Below are 16,481 nucleotides of genomic sequence, written 5' to 3' on the forward strand. Positions count from 1 at the left end.
CTTTTTTCTCTAGACTTCCCTTCTCGCTTCATTTCATTCATTTCATCTTCCATCAGCGATACCCTTTCTTCCAGTTGATCGCCTCTATTTCTGAGGCTTCTGCAATCTTCACGTAGTTCTCGAAACTTGGCTTTCTGCTCCATCATCTCCTTTAAGCCCTTCTCTCCATTGGTTATTCTAGTTATCCATTCTTCTAATTTTTTTTCAAAGATTTTAACTTCTTTGCTATTGTTTTGAAGTTCGTCCCGTAGCTCAGAGTAGTTTGATCGTCTGACACTTTCTTCTCTCCACTCATCAAAGTCATCGTCCATCCAGCTTTGTTCCGTTGCTGGTGAGGAACTGCGTTCCTTTGGAGGAGGAGAGGTGCTCTGCTTTTTAGAGTTTCCAGTTTTTCTGCTCTGTTTTTCCCCATCTTTGTGGTTTTATCTACTTTTGGTCTTGGGTGATGGTGATGTACAGATGGGTTTTTGGTGTGGATGTCCTTTCTGTTAGTTTTCCTTCTACCAGACAGGACCTTCAGCTGCAGGTCTGTTGGAGTTTACTAGAAGTCCACTCCAGACCCTGTTTGGCTGGGTGTCAGCAGCGGTGGCTGCAGAACAGCGGATTTTCGTGAGACCACACATTCAGCTGTCTGATAGTTCCTCTGGAAGTTTTGTCTCAGAGGAGTACCTGGCCGAGTGAGGTGTCAGTCTGTCCCTACTGGGGGTGTGCCTCCCAGTTAGGCTGCTCAGGGGTGAGGGACCCACTTTAGGAGGCAGTCTGTCCATTCTCAGATCTCCAGCTGCGTGCTGGGAGAACCACTACTCTCTTCTAAGCTGTGAGTCGGACAGGGACGTTTAAGTCTCTGGAGATTCCTGCTGACTTTTTCTGCGCCCTGCCCCCAGAGGTGGAGCCTACAGAGGCAGACAAGCCTCCTTGAGCTGTGGTGGGCTTCACCCAGTTCGAGCTTCCTGGCTGCTTTGTTTACCTAAGCAAGCCTGGGCAATGGCGGGCGCCCCTCCCCCAGCCTCGCTGCCGCCTTGCAGCTTGATCTCAGACTTCTGTGCTAGCAGTCAGTGAGACTCCGTGGGCATAGGACCCTCCGAGCCAGGTGCAGGACACAATCTCCTAGTGTGCCGTTTTCCAGGCCCGTTGGGAAAGTGCAGTATGAGGGTGGGACTGACGCGATTTTCCAGGTGCCGTCTGTTACCCCTTTCTTTGACTAGGAGATTGAACTCCCTGACCCTTTGTGCTTCCCGAATGAGGCAGTGCCTCGCCCTGCTTCAGCTCAAGCACAGTGCACTTCACCGACTGTCCTGCACCCACTGTTTGGCACTCCCTAGTGAGATGAAACCAGTACCTCAAGCAGAAATGCAGATATCACCAGTCTTCTGTGTCGCTCGGGCAGGGAGCTGGAGACCGGAGCTGTTCCTATTCGGCCATCCTGTTCAATTTTCTTTCATCTGCTCCATTGTTTGCTGTTGTGTCTCTGTAGTGAATTTATAAAATTCAGTTATTATATTCTTCAACTCTATGATTTCTGTTGGGTTTTTAAAAATAGTTTTTATCTCTTTGTTGATATCTTATTTTGCTCGTTCAATATTTTTAAATTTCACTCAGTTATCTCTTTTTGTTATATTTTTGTTCATTGAGAATGCTTAAGATGATTATTTTAAGTTCTCTATCAGATATGCAAAAATATTTATTTGTTAAGATTCAATTTCTGGATATTTATGTTTTTCTTCCAATGGGGAATATTTCCTGCCTTTTCTGTGTGCCTTGTGATTTTATACATCTGGGGATCTATACAGCAGCCATCAAATCTAGCAGTTAGAGACTGGCTCAGTAAAGAGGGATACTGACAGCAATAGTCCAGGCTGTAGATTCTAGGTGCTTCACAAACATATTCCCAAATACCTTTTCTCTGGACTTGGGTGTGTTTCCAAGTTAAAGAGATTTTTTTCTCAATGTTTTTTAGATTCTATTGTCTATTTTCTTCCCCAGTTGACTCTCTGTGGTATTGCAGTTTCTCTAGTGCTATAACAACACTCATCTTTCTTCTCAGTGACACAAACTGTCATCCACATTACTCCGTCATGTTCTTGAACACTCCATGTCAGGAGAGACAGAATCAAGTCATCAGACAGTCTCTCAAAAAGCCAAACATTTCAACACATATTCTACAGTTTTAATTCCCTCCTGAGGGGAATGCTGGGAGTTGGGCTTTTTCTGATTCACCCAATTACTGTTCTGGGTAAAAAAAGAAACTAGTGGACAGTCTGTAAGCCAGACTTGATCACCTTTCTGCAGCAATGAAAAAAAATATACAAGAGAAAAACAAAAAAAACGCTATTAAACGTCATGGACAACGTCAGGGTTTGAATTTTATTTGGTCATCTCTGCTCCAATGGAAATTGTTTTGGAAAAGCCTACTTTTATTTTTCTTGCTGTTACAGAGGAACATTTCCTGTCTTACACTTATTCTACTCTGCAATCCTCTAAGGCTTTTTCTGTCCCTCCCAGAATCTTCCAGTGCATTCGCACTGAGAGCCACAGTCCTCCCAGAATCTTGTGAGAACCTAAATGATCTATTTTGTCATTGATTTTGGGGATCTGGGAAAATCTGTGCACACTTCTGGAGACCCTTTTTATGCCATTTTTTATAAATCTGTTGTGCCTGAAGTCAGAAGTGTGTGAGGGGAGTTCTGGAGGCATAGGGATTTGTTTTAGAAATTCCAGGAATACCAGAGACACATGACACCTGTTTCCTGCTTTATACTATCAAGTACTATGAAGGCTAAAACATAATTCTACAAAAAAATTAGACTGAAAATCTTTATAGGTAAAAAGTATCTTATTAAATAGGAAAAACTAATTATTTTATTTTAAAATTTTCTTTTGCTTAGTGGGACCTAATCATAGAAATTTAAATGCTATAGGCCAACAGCCTCTACCGTAGTGTGGTTTATTGTATGTACTCATTTTACAGTTTTCTTACAAAACTTTTTCTGTAAGGGAAATTAGAATGTTGTTCAACATATATTGAATTCCCAATTGTTACCTTATTTTTCACTTATTATTTTAAGATTCTGTCTTCTTTAATATGAAGATTACTATGACTGTGCTTTCAGTGTCTGAATTGTCATATGTCACAATTGTCTGTAATTTCAGTTTCAGAAGTTCTAAAATAGCATGCTCCAATGTAGATGTTTTGTATAAATTATATAATTAATAATTTATTAAAATAGTTGTCTTGTATGTTTGACTGTAGGCACAGTGTTACTATGAGCATTTTCTTTCAGATTCCCTTAAATTTTACTTGAATAATAGTACAAATTATTCCCGATTTTTATTTTATATATCAATATTTTATACTGTATTTACAATATTTACATTGTTACTGTATTTAGAAATGTAAAATTTTTCTCCTGAAGGCTAGATTACAGCCTTACCATTTTGTGTAAAAAAGGAGCAATGCATCAGTAGCAGAATTTAAAAGTTTCGGCCAGGCGTGGTGGTTCACGTCTGTAATCCCAGCACTTTGGGAGGCCAAGACGGGTGGATCACGAGGTCGGGAGATCGAGACCATCCTGGCTAACAAGGTGAATCCCCATCTCTACTAAAAATACAAAAAATTAGCCAGGTGTGGTGGCGGGCAACTGTAGTCCCAGCTACTCGGGAGGCTGAGGCTGGAGAATGGCGTGAACGCAGGAGGTGGAACTTGCAGTGAGCCAAGATCGCGCCACTGCACTTCAGCCTGGGTGACAGAGCGAGAATCCATCTCAAAAATAAATAAATAAATAAATAAATAAAATGTTTCTCTAGTATTATTTAAATGCTTATTCCTTAAAACTTTCTCATCATAGCTCTTTATGATAATTATAATGTGTTTTCTCTAAAATGTCATTGCCCTAACTGTATCCAAATGATTGAAAACTTATACTTTTCTTGGATTCACAGGAAGAGTTGAAAATTGTAGTTACCTAGGATTCTTTTTCAGTAGGACACTGTGTTTTTTAGGATTTTATGGATTAAACTTTCTCTTAATTATGTTTTAAAATTTTATGTTTCTGCATTTTTTTAGAGTAGGCTTTCTCACATCAGTCAATTGTGCTTTTACTTTCTACTTATTTATTATGATTTTGAATTACATTATTCTAATCAGAATTCTAGGGGTTGTTTCTTTTAACTTTGTTTTGCAATTTTATATTTCTGTGTTTCATTTTTTAGGGTAGGGCACCTTACATCAGTTTATTGTTTTTAGTTTTAATTTATGTAATGTAATTTTGTATGACAATATTCAACTCTGTACACCTTAAGACAGTGTAAGGCAAAAGTCAAATATGAACAAGTCCTTTGTCTTTTATCAATATAATGATCTGTTTTCTTGCTTGTATAAATATTGCCCCTATTTTGTTTATGATTTGTATATTTTCTTCTTGGTTGATGGCCAGTAATTGATTCTAAGTGAGTAGTCATGGAAATGGTCTTTATTTCAACATTTGTTGTTTATATTATATTCGTGTGAAAGAAAGACTTATGTGATTTGGAGGCAATTTTTCAAAACTTTGTAATTCTATCTCTTTCAGGTGTCTTTTTTTTTTTTGACAGAATCTCACCCTGTCACCCAAAGTGCAGTGTCACAATCTTGGATCACTGCACCCTCCACCTCCCAGGTTAAAGCAATTCTCCTGCTGCTGCCCCCTGAGTAGCTAGCATTAAAGCTGTGCGCCACCACACTTGGCTAATTTTTGTATTTTTTGTAGAGTTGGGGTTTCCCCATGTTGGCCAGTTGGGTCGTGAACTCATGGCCTCAGGTGATCAGCATGCCTCAGCTTTCCAGAGTGCTGGGATTACAGGCATGAGCCATCGCTCTTGGCCCTTGGGTGTCATTTTAAATTTTGATTGTGGTAAAAATACATAACATAAAATTTAGAATCTTTAATAATTTTCCTTATAAAATTCAATCATGGTAAGTGTATTTACATTGTTATGCAATATATTTGAAAAACATTTTTCCCTTCCAAAAGTAAAACTCAATACACATGAAATGACAACTCCCCATTTTTATTACCACCTGGCTCCTGATAAAAATCATTCTATTTTCTGTTTCTAAAAGTTTCAATACTTTAGATATTACATATAAGTAGAACCATAGACTATCAGTTTTATTGTGACTAATTGTACTTAGCATGATGTTCTCAAGGTTTATGTTTATTGTGGATGTTAACAAGATATTCTGCCTTAAAAACAGCTGAGTAATATTCCATTACTTTTCTATTACAAATGGTATTAATTTATTCATTTTCTGAGGAAAGTTGTGCTTTCACCTGTTGGCCTTTGTGAATAAAGCTGCAATGAATATCGGTGCGTAAATAACTATTTGCTCATATGTCAAAGGTATACATCTGTGCTAACACCTGTTTTTTTGGGGGGCAAATTGTGTGTATTTATTGCCAGGAACAAACTGTTTTCATTACTGTTGCCTTGTAATGTGATTTGAGATCAAAAAAGGTGAGGTTATTAACGTTCATTTTTGAAACATTTTTGGGCTGGGTTGGGATGGAGTGGAGTGGAGTGGGAAGGAGTGGAACAGAATGGGATGGAGTGGAAAGGAATGAAGTGGAGTGCAGTGGAGTGGTGTGGAGTGGAGTGGAGTGGGGTGGAATGAAGGGGAATGGAGTAGGATGGAATGGAATGGAGTGGAATGCAATGGAATGGCATGGAATGGAGTGGAGTGGAGGGAGGCGGAGTGGAGTGGAATGGAGGGAGGCGAATAGAGTGGAATGGAATGGAGTGGAGCGGAATACAGTGGAATGGAATGGAGTGGGGTGGACTGGATTGGAGTGGAGTGAAGTGGAGTGGAATGGAATGCAATGGAGTGGAATGCGATGGAATAGAATGGAAAGGAATGGAATGGAATGGAATGGAATGCAATGGAATGGAACGGTGAAATGAAATGTGAGCAGAGATTGTGCCACTGCACTACAGCCTGGGTAACAGAAAGAGACCCTTTTGAAAGAAAGGAAAGGAATGGAATGGAGTGGAATGGAATGGAATCGAATGGAGTGGAGTGGAGTGGAATAGAGTGGAATGGAAGGGAATGGAATGGGATGGAACGGAGTGGAGTGGAGGGGAATGGAGTGGAGTGGAAAGGAGTGGAATGGAATGGAATCGAATGGAGTGGAGTGGAGTGGAATGGAATGGAATGGAATGGGATGGAATAGAATGCTGAAAAGAAAAGTGAACTGATTGTGAAACTGCACTCCAGCCTGGGAGACAGGGTGAGATGCTGTCAAAAGAAAGGAAAGGAAAGGAAAGGAGTGGAATGGAAGGGAATGGAATCTAATGGAATGGAGTGGAGTGGAGCGGAGTGGAGTGGTGTGAAGTGAAGTAGAGTGCAATGGAGGGGAGTAGAATGGGATGGAGTGGAATGGAGAGGAATGGAATTGAGTGGAGTAGGGTGGAGTAGAGTGGAATGGAGTGGAATGGAGTGGAATGGAGCAGGATGTAATGGAACGGAGTGGAGTGCAGTGGAGTGGAGTGGAATGGAGTGGAATGGAATGAAATGGCATAGAATGGAGTGGAGTGAAAGGAGTGGAGCGGAGTGGAAAGCAATGGAATGGAATGGAATGGTGTAATCACATGTGAGCTGAGATTGTGCCACTGCACTCCAGCCTGGGTGACAGAGTGGGATCCTGTCGAAGGAAAGGAATGGGATGGAATGCAATAGAGTGGAGTGAAGAGGATTGTAGTGGAGTGGAATGGAATGGGATGTAACGGAATGGATTGGAGTGTAGTGGAGAGGAATGGGATGGAATGCAATAGGGTGGAGTGAAGAGGATTGTAGTGGAGTGGAATGGAATGGGATGTAACGGAATGGACTGGAGTGTAGTGGAGGGGAATGGAATGGAATGGAATGCAATGGAATGGAATGGAATGCAATGGAATGCAATGGAATGGAATGGAATGCAATGGAATGGAATGGAATGCAATGGAATGGAATGGAATGGTGAAATGAAACGTGAGCTGAGATTGTGCCACTGCACTCCAGCCTGGGTGATAGAGTGACAACCTGTCAAAAGAAATGAATGCAATAGAAATTAGAGGAATGAAATGGAATGGAATGGAATGAAGTGCTGTGCAGTGGAGTGGAATGGAGTGGACGGCAGTGGAATGGAGTCGAATGTAATGGGATGGAATGGAATGGAGAGGAGTGTACTGGAGTGGAATGGAGTGGAGTAGAATAGACAGGAAAGGACTGGGGTGGAATGCAATGCAGTGGTGTGGAGTGGAGTGGAGGGGAATGGAGTGAAGTAGAAAGGAGTGGAGTGCAGTTGAGTTGACTGGAGTGGAGAGGATTGGAGAGGAATGGAATGGAATGAAAAGGAATGGAATGGAATGGAATGGAATGGAATGGAGTGGAGTAGAGTGGAGTGGAATAGAGTGGAATGGAATTGAGTGGAGTGAAGTGAAGTGGGATGGAATGGAATGGATGGGAATGGAATGGAGTGGAATGAAATGGACTGATGAAATGAAATGTCAGCTGAGATTGTGCCACTGCACTCCAGGCTGTGTGAGAGAGTGAGATCATGTCGAAAGAAAGGAATGGAATGGAATCGAGTGGAGTGGAGTTGAGTGGAGTGGAGTGGAGTGCAGTGGAGTAGATTGGAGAGGACTGGAATGGGATGGAATGGAATGGAATGGAGTGGAATGGAATTGAACGCAATTGAATGGAGTGGAGTGGAGTGGAATAGAATGTAATGGAATGGGATGGAATGGGATGGAGTGGAGTGGAGGAGACTGGAGTGGAGTGAAATGGAGTGGGATGGAATGGAATGGAGTTGAGTGGAGTGGGGTGGAGTGGAATGGAATGGAATGGAATGGAAGAGAATGGTGAAATTAAATCTGAGCTGAGATTGTGACACTGCAATCCAATTGGGGAGACAGAGTGAGATCCTGTCAAAAGAAAGTAATGGAATTGAATAGAGTGGAATGGAGTGGAGTGGAGTGGATTGGAGTGGACTGGTGTGGAGTGGAGAAGAGTGGAATGGAGTGGAATAGAATGGGTTGGAGTGGAATGGAGAGGAATGGAATGGAGTGGAGAGGAGTGGAATGGGGTGGAGTGGAGTGCAATGGAAAGGAGTGGAATGGAATAGGATGTAATGGAATGGTGTGGAGTGCAGTGGAGTGGAGCGGAATGGAGTGGAATGGAACGGAATGTCATGGAATGGAGTGAAATGCAAAGGAGTGGAGTGGAGTGGAATGCAATGGAATGGAATGGAATTGACTGGAATGAAATGGTGAAATGACATGTGAGCTGAGATTGTGCCACTGCACTCCAGCCTGGGTGACAGAGTGAGATCCTGTCAAAGGAAAGGAATGGAATGGAATGGAGTGGAATGGAATGGAATGGAATTGAGTGTAGTGAAGAGGAGTGGAGTGGAGTGAAGTGAAATAGAATGGAGTGGAGTGCAGTAGAGTAGAATGGAATGGAATGGATTGGAGTGGAGTGGAATAGAGGGGAATGGAATAGAGTGGAATGGAATGGAGTGGAAAGGAGTGGAATGGAAAGAATGAAATGCAATGGAATGGAATGGAAAGATGTACTGAAATGTGAACTGCGATTGTGCCATTTCACTCCAGCCTGGGTGACAGAGTGACATCCTGTCGAAAGAAAGAATGGAATGGAATCGAGTGGAGAGGAATGGAGTGGAAAGGAGTGGAGTGGATTGGAGTGGACAGGAGGGGAATGGAGTCGAATGTAATGGGAGGGAATGGAATGGAGAGGAGAGTACTGGAGAGGAATGGAGTGGAGTAGAATGGAGAGGAAAGGAATGAGATGGAATGGAATGGAGTGGTGAGGAATGGAGAGGTTTGGAGTGGAATGGAAAGGAGAGGACTGCAGTGGAGTTGAATAGAGTGGAGTGAATTGGAGAGGAATGGAATGGAAAGGAATGGAGGGGAGTGGAGTGGAGTGGAATAGAGAGGAATGGAATGGAGTGTAGTGGAATGCAGTGCAGTGAGATGGAATGGAATGCATGGGAATGGAATGGAATGGAATGGAATGAAGTGGTAGGATGAAATGAAATGTCAGCTGAGATTATGCCACTGCACTCAAGCCTGGGTGACAGAGTGAGATCCTGTAAAAATAAAGGAATGGAATGGAATCGAGGGGAGTGGAGTGGAGTGGACAGGAATGGGATGGAATGGAATGGAATGGAGTGGAATGGAATGGAATCAAATGGAGAAGAGTGGAGTGGAGTGGAATAGAGTGGAATGGAATGGGATAGAATGGGATGGAGTGGAGTGGAGTGGAGGGGACTGGAGTGGAGCGGAATGGAGTGGAATGGAATGGAACGGAGTCGAGTGGAGTGGAGTGGAGTGAAATGGAATGGAATGGAATAGAATGGTGAAATGAAATGTGAGCTGAGATTGTGACACTGCACTCTGGCCTGGGAGACAGAGTGAGATACTGTCAAAAGAAAGGAATGGAATGGAGTGGAGAGGAATGGAATGGATTGGAGAGGAATGGAATGGAATGGAATGCAATGGAATGGAACTGTGAAATGAAACATGAGCTGAGATTGTGCCTCTGCACTCCAGCCTGGCTGAAAGAGTGAGATCCTGTCAAAAGAAATGAATGCAATGGAATGTAGTGGAATGGAAATTAATGGAATTGAATGGAATGGAAAGGAGTGCAGTGGACTGGAGTGGAATGGAGTGCAGTGGAGTTGAATGGAGTGGACTGGAGTGGAGTGGATTGGAGTTGAATGGAGTCGAATGTAATGGGATGGAATGGAATGGAGTGGAGTGTATTGAAGTGGAAAAGAGTGAAGTAGAAAGGAGAGGATAGGAATGGGATGGAATGGAATGGAGTGTTGTGGAATGGAGTGGAGTGGAGTGGAATAGAGTGGAGTGGAAAGGAGTGGAGTGCAGTGGAGTTGATTGGAGTGGAGTGGATTGGGGAGGAATGGAATGGAATGGAATGGAATGGAATGGAGGGGAGTGGAGTGGAGTGAAGTGGAATGCAATGGAATAGAATGGAATGGAATGGAATAGAATGGAATGATGAAATGAAATGGCAGCTGAGATTGTGTCACTGCACTCCAGCCTGGGTGAGAGAGTGAGATCCTGTTGTAAGAAAGGAAAGAAATGGAGTCCAGTGGAGTGCAGTGGAGTGGACTGGAGTGGAGTGTAGTGGAGTGGAGTGGATTGGAGTGGACTGGAATGGGATGGAATGGAATGGAATGGAGTGGAGTGAAGTTAAATGTGGTAGAATGGAATGGAGAGGAGTGCAGTAGACTGGAGTGGAACACAATTGAATGGAATGGAATGAAATGGTGAAATGAAATGTGACCTGAGAGTGTCACTGAGCTCCAGCCAGGATGAAAGAGTGAGATCCTGTCAAAAGAAAGAAACGGAATGGATTGGAGTGGAATGGAATGGAATGGAGAGGAGTGGAGATAAAATAAGTGTAGTGGAGTTTAGTGGAATGGAGTGCGATGGAATGGAATGGATAGGAGTGGAGTGGAATGGATAGGAGTGGAGTAGAGTGGAGTGGAGTGGAATGGTGTGGAAAGGAATGGTAATGAAAGGAATGGGGTGAGGCGGAGTGCTGTGGAGTGGAAAGGAGTGGAGTGGAGTGGAGTGGCGTGGAATGGAGAGGAGTGGATTGGAGTGGACTGAAATGGAGAGGAATGGAAGTGGATGGAATGGAATGGAAGGGAATGGAATGGAATGGAATGGAATGGAATGGAATGGAATGGAATAGAAGGGAGAGGAATAGAATGCAATGGAAGGGAATGGAATGGAATAGAATGCAATGGAATGGAATGGATGGAATGGAATGGAATGGAATGGAATGCAATGGAATGCAATGAAATGCAATGATGAAAGATAATGTGAATTGAGTTTGGGCACTGCATTCCAGCCTTGCTGACACAATGAGATCATTCTAAAGAAAGGAATGGAATGGAATGGAGTAGAATGGAATCGAATGGAATGGAACGGAATGAAGTGGAGTAGAGTGGAATGAAGTGGAGTGGAGTGGAGTCAAATGGAGAGCAATGGAATGGGATGGAATGGAAAAGAGTAGAGTGGAGTGGAGCTGAGTGGATTGGAATGGAGTGGAGTAGAGAAGAAGGGAGTAAACTGGAATGGAATGGACTGGAGTGGATTGAAGTGCAGTAGAGTGGACTCAAATGGAATGGAATGGAGTGGAATGGAATGGAATGGTGAAATGAGATGTGAGCTGTGATTGTGCCAGTGCACTCCAGCCTGGGTGACAGAGGGAGATTCTTTTGAAAGAGAGGAATGGAATGCAATGGGGTAGAATGGAAGGGGATAGAAACGAGTGGAGTGCAGTGGAGTGCAGTGGAGGGGAGTGGAGTGGAATGGAATGGAATGGAATGGATTGGAGGGGAGTTGAGTGGAGTGGAGTGGAATAGAGTGGAATGGAAGAGAGTGGAATGGAATGGAGAGGAGTGGAGTGGAATGGAATGGAATGAAATGATGAAATGAAATGTGAGCTGAAATTTTGGCACTGCACTCCAGCCTGGGTGACAAAGTGAGATCCTGTAGAAAGAAAGGAATGGAATGAAATGGAGTTGATTGGAATGGAATGGAATCGAGTGCAGTGGAGTGGAGTGGAATGCAGTGAAGTGCAGTAGAGAGGAATGGAATGGAATGGAATGGAATGGAATGGAATGGAATGGAATGGAATGGAGTGGAGTGCAGTGGAGTGGAATATAGTGGAATGGAATGGAGTGGAATATAGTGGAATGGAATACAGTGGAATGGAACGGAGTGGAGAGGAGTGGAATGGAATGCAATGGAATGGAATGGAATGGAATGGAATGGAATGGAATGGAATGGAATGATGAAGTGAAATGTGAGCTGAGATTGTGCCAGTTCACTCCAGCCTGGATGACAGAGTGAGATCCTGTCGAAATAAAGGAAAGGAATGGAATCAAGTGAAGTGGAGTGGAGTGGATTGGAGAGGACAGGAATGGAGTGGAAAGGAACGGGATGGAATGGAAAGGGGTGGAATGTAGTGAAGTGGAGTGTAGTGGAGTGGAAAGGAGTGGAATGGAATGGGATGGAATGGGATGGAATGGAATGGAATGGAGTGGAGTGGCAGGGAGTGAAGTGGAGTGGAATGGAGTGGAGTGGAATGGAATAGAATGGAGTGGAAAGTATGGAATGGTGTAATGAAATGTGAGCTGAGTTTGTGCCACTGCATGACAGCCTGGATGACAGACTGAGATCCTGTTGAAAGAAAGAAATGGAATGGAATGGAGTGGAGTGGAGTAGTGTGAAGTAGAATGGAGTGGAATGGAATGGGATGGCATGGAATGGAATGGAGTGCACTGGAATGGAGTGGAGTGGATTGGAATGACGTGGAATGGAATGGGATTGAAGGGAATGGAGTGGAGTGGAGTGGAGTAGAATGGAATAGAGTGAAATGGAGTGGTTTGGAGTGGAGTGAAATGGAATGGAATGGAATGGAATGGATTGGAATGGAATGCAATGGAATGGAAAGCAATGGAATGGAATGGTGAAAGGAAATGTGAGCTGAAATTATGCCACTGCACCAGACTGGGTGACAGAGTGAGATCCTATCAAAAGAAAGGATTGGAATGGAATGGATTGCAATGAAATGGAAAGGAATGGATAGGAGTGGAGTGGAGGGAAGGGGGTTGGAGTGGAGTGGAAAGGAATGCAGTGGAATGGAATGGGATGGAATGGAATGGAATGGAATAGAGTGGAGCAGAGTGGAGTGGAGAGCAGTGGAGTGGAGTGGAGTGTAATGGAATTGAATGGAATGTGATGGAAAGGGATGCACTGGAGTGGAGTGTAGTGGAGTGGAATGGAAAGGAATGGAGTGGAGTGGAGTGGAATGGAATGGAATGGAATCCATTGGAATGGAATGGAAGGGAAGGGAATGGAATACAGTAGAATGAAACGGAATGGAATGGAATGGAATGGAATGGAATACAACGCAATGCAATGGATGGAATGCAGTGGAATGCAATGAAATGGAATGTTGAAAGGAAATGTGAGTTGAGATTGTGCCACTGCACTCCAGCCTCGGTGATAGAGTAAGATTCTTTCAAAAGAAAGAAATGGAATGGAATGGAGTAGAATGGAATGCGATGGAGTGCAATGGCATGGAGTGGTGTGGTGCAGAGTGGAGTCGAAAGGAGTGGAATGGAATGGGATGGAATGGAACGGATTACAGTGGAGAGGAGTTGAGTGGAGTAGAGTGGAGTGAAATGGAGTGAGGTGGAAAGGAGTGGAATGGAATGGGAGGGAATGGGATGTAGTGGAGGGGAGTGCAGTGGAATGCAGTGGAATGGAATGGCATGGAGTAGAGTGTAGTGGAGGGGAGTGGAGTGGAATGTAATGGAATGGAATGGAGTAGAATGGACTGGTGAAATGAAATGTGAGCTGGAATTGTGCCAGTGCACTCCAGCCTGGGTGACAGAGTGAGATTCTTTCAAAACAAAGGGATGGAATGGATTGGAGTGTAATGGAATGGAATGGAATCAAGTGGAGAGGAGAGGAGCGGAGAGGAATGGAGTGGAGTGCAATGGAGTGGAATAGAATGGAAAGGAATTTAGTGGAGTGGAGTGCAATGGAGTGGAATAGAATGGAATGGAATTTAGTGGAGTGGAATAGAATAGAGTGGAATGGAATGGATGGGAGTGTAGTGGAATGGAATGGAATGGAGTGGAATGGAATGGAATGGAATGATGAAATGAAATGTGAGCTGAGATTGTGCCTCTGCACTCCAGCCTGGGTGATAAAGTGAGATCCTGTCGAAAGAAAGGAAGGGAATGGAATAGAGGGGAATGGAATGGAATGGAATCGAGTGGAGTGGAGTGAAGTGGAGAGGTGTGGAGCGGAGTGAAGAGGAGAGGAGTGGAGTGGAGTGCAGTGCAATAGAATGGAATGGAATGGAACGAAAAGGAATGGAATGGAATGATGAAATGTGAGCTCAGATTGTGCCACTTCACACCAGCCTGGGAGATAGAGTGAGATCCTGTCGAAAGAAAGAAAGGAATGCAATTGAGTGTAGTGGAGTGGTGTGGAGTGCAGTGTAGTGGAGTGGATTGGAGTGGATTGGAGTGGACTGGAATGGAGTGGAAAGGAATGGGATGGAATGGAATGGGGAGGAATATAGTGGTTGGAGTGGAGTGGAGTGGAATGGATTGGGATGAATGGAATGGAATGGAGTGGAGTGGAGTGAAGCGTAGTGGAATGGATTAGAACGGAGTGGAGTGGAGTGGAGTGGAATGGATTGGAATGGAACGAAAAGGAATGGAATGGTGTAATGAAATGTGAGCTGGGTTTGTGCCACTGCATGCCAGACTGTGTGACAGACTGAGATCCTGTCGAAAGAAATAATTGGAACGGAATGGAGTGGAATGGAATGGAATGGAGTGAAGTGGAATGGAGTGGGATGCAGTGGAATGGAACGGGATGGCATGTACTGGAAGGGAGTGAAGTGGAGTTGGGTGGAGTGTAGTGGAGTGGAATGACGTGGAATGGAATGGGATTGAATGGAGTGGAGTGGAGTGAAATTTAGTGCATTGCAGTGGAGTGGAATGGAATGGAAAGAATGGACTGGAATGGAATGGAATGCAATGGAATGGAAACCAATGGAATGCAATGGAATGGAATGGTGAAAGGAAATGTGAGCTGAGATTATGCCATTGCACCCCAGCATGTGTGACAGCGTGAGATTCTGTCAAAAGAAAGGAATGGAATGGAATGGATTGGAATGGAATGGAGTGGAGTCGGGTGGAGTGGAATGCAGTGGAATGGAATGGGATGAAGTGGGATGCAGTGGAATGAAATGGAGTGGAATGGAGTGGAATAGAATGGAAAGGAGTGTAGTGGAGTGCAGTGGAATGGAAAGGAATGGAACAAAGTGGAATGGTATGGAATGATTAAATGAAAAGTGAGCTGTGATTGTAAAAGTGCACTCCAGCCTGGGTGACAGAGTGAGATTCTGTCATAAGAAAGCAATGGAATGGAATGGAGTGGAATGCAATGCAAGGGAATGGAATGGAGTGGAGTGCAGGAGAGTGGAGTGGAGTGGAATGGAGAGGATTCGAATTGGATGGAGTGGAATGGAGAGGATTCGAATTGGATGGAGTGAAATATAATGTAGTGGAGTATATTGGAGACAAGTGGATTTGAGTGGAAAGGAGGGGAATGGAATAGGATGGAATGGAATAGAGTGCAGGGCAGTGAAGTGGGGTGTAATGCAGTGTAAAGGAATGGAATGCAATGGAATGGAGTAAAGTGGAGTGGAATGGAGTGGAGTTGACTAGAGTGAAGTGGAGTGGAGTGTATTGGAGAGGAATGGAATGAAATGGAATGGAAGGGAATGGAATGGTGAAATCAAAACAGAACTGAGATTGTGCCACTGCATTCCAGCCTGGGTGATGGAGTGAGATCCCTTTGAAATAAAGCAATGGAAGGGTAAGGAATGCAATGGAATGGAATGGAATGGAATGAAATGGAGTGGAGTGGCGTGGAGAGGAGTGGAGTGGAGTGGAATGGAATGGAATGTAATTGGATGGAATGGAATGGAATGGAATGGAGTGGAATGGAGTGGAATGGAATGGAGTAGAGTGGACTGGAGTGGAATGGAGTGGAACAGAATTGGATGGAATGGAATGGAATGGAATGGAATGTAGAGTGGAGTGGAGTTGAGTGGAGTGGAGTGGAATTAGAAGGAAGACAATGGAAGGGAGGGGAGTGGAGTGGAGATTGGTGGAGTGGAGTGAAGACTGGTGGAGTGGAGTGGAACGGAGTGGAATAGAATGGAATGGAATGGAATGGAGTGGAATGGAGTTGACTGCAGTGGAGAGAGTGGATTGGAGTGGAGTAGAACGGAAGGGAATGGAATGGAATGGCGAATGGTAATATGAGCTGTGATTGTTCCACAGCACTCCAGCCTGGGTGACAGAGTTAGATACTGTGGAAAGAAAGGAAGGGAATGCAATGGAATAGAATAGAGTGGAGTGGAGTGGAGTGGAATGGAGTGGAATGAAATTGGATGGAATTGAATGGAATGGAATGGAGTAGAGTGGAGTGGAGTGGAGTGGAATAAGATGGAAGACAATGGAAGGGAGTGGACTGGAGTGGAGTTTGGTGGAGTGGAGTGGAATGGAGTGGAATGGAATAGAATGGAATGGAATGGAATTGAGTGGAGTGGAGTGGACTAGAGTGGAGTGAGTGGATTGGAGTGGAGTGGAGTGGAGTGGAGTAGAATGCAAGGGAATAGAATGGAATGGTGAATGGTATTATGAGCTGTGATTGTTCCTCTGCACTCCAGCCTGGGTGACAGAGTGAGATACTGTGGAAAGAAAGGAATGGAATGGAATGGAATGGAAAGGAATTTAATGAAATGGGAAGGAATGGAATGGAGTTAAATGAAGTGCAGTGGAGTGGAATGTAAGGGAATGGAATGGAATGGAATGGAA

This window comes from Nomascus leucogenys, chromosome 3, assembly GCF_006542625.1.
Source record: "Nomascus leucogenys isolate Asia chromosome 3, Asia_NLE_v1, whole genome shotgun sequence".
NCBI classification, from domain to species: Eukaryota; Metazoa; Chordata; class Mammalia; order Primates; family Hylobatidae; genus Nomascus; species Nomascus leucogenys.